The following is an 855-nucleotide window of genomic DNA, read 5'->3' on the forward strand; positions in this document are numbered from 1 at the left end:
CAAGGCATTGAATGGAATTAAATTGAATTAAAATCACCAATTTTAGGGCCTAAAAAGCATGTTTTCACATTTAGGCACAAATCAAGGGAGAATTGCAAAACCATGCTATTTCATTGAATAAATGTGAGAAAAGTTGATAAAACTACCCAAATTAAGCACAAGATAAACCACAAAATCAGGGTTTATCAAATCTCCCCACACTTAAACCAAGCATGTCTTCATGATAAGAATAAAGAAGGATAAAAAAAGGGTATAACATTTATTCAATGCAAATAAACTATATGCACCTATCTATATGAATGCAACTAAATGCAGAATGATTCTACCTACTTGGTCAAAAGCAAATCAATCTCCAAGAACACATATGCTCATGTAGGGCTAAGTAGTATGATGACTCACTAACTCTACCAATTCGAATATCAAAATGAAGTACAAGTAGACTTGCAAGAAGAAAAGCTCATGAAAGCCGGGAACAAGGAATTGAGTATCGAACCCTCACCGGAAGTGTATCCGCTCTAGTCGCTCAAGTGTATAGGGTCGATTCACTCAATTCTCCTCTAATCATGCTTTCCAAGATTTGTTTTTCTTCTAACAATCAACAATTATTCAATGCATGCATACATTCATCATGAGGACTTATTCATAGGTTGTAATGGGGCTAGGGTAAAGGTAAGGATGCGTATGGTCAAGTGAGCTTGAAATTTGTATCTTTGATTAGCTTAAGCTCTCACCTAGCACATGTAACAACCTATACAATTCTAATACACAACCTAGCTACCCATGATTCCCACTTTTTCACAAACTCATGCATTCTTTTTAATTCACATCCTATATGCATTGATATTATCAAACTTT

The sequence above is a fragment of the Arachis hypogaea genome, chromosome 15 (assembly GCF_003086295.3).
Source record: "Arachis hypogaea cultivar Tifrunner chromosome 15, arahy.Tifrunner.gnm2.J5K5, whole genome shotgun sequence".
Lineage (NCBI taxonomy): Eukaryota > Viridiplantae > Streptophyta > Magnoliopsida > Fabales > Fabaceae > Arachis > Arachis hypogaea.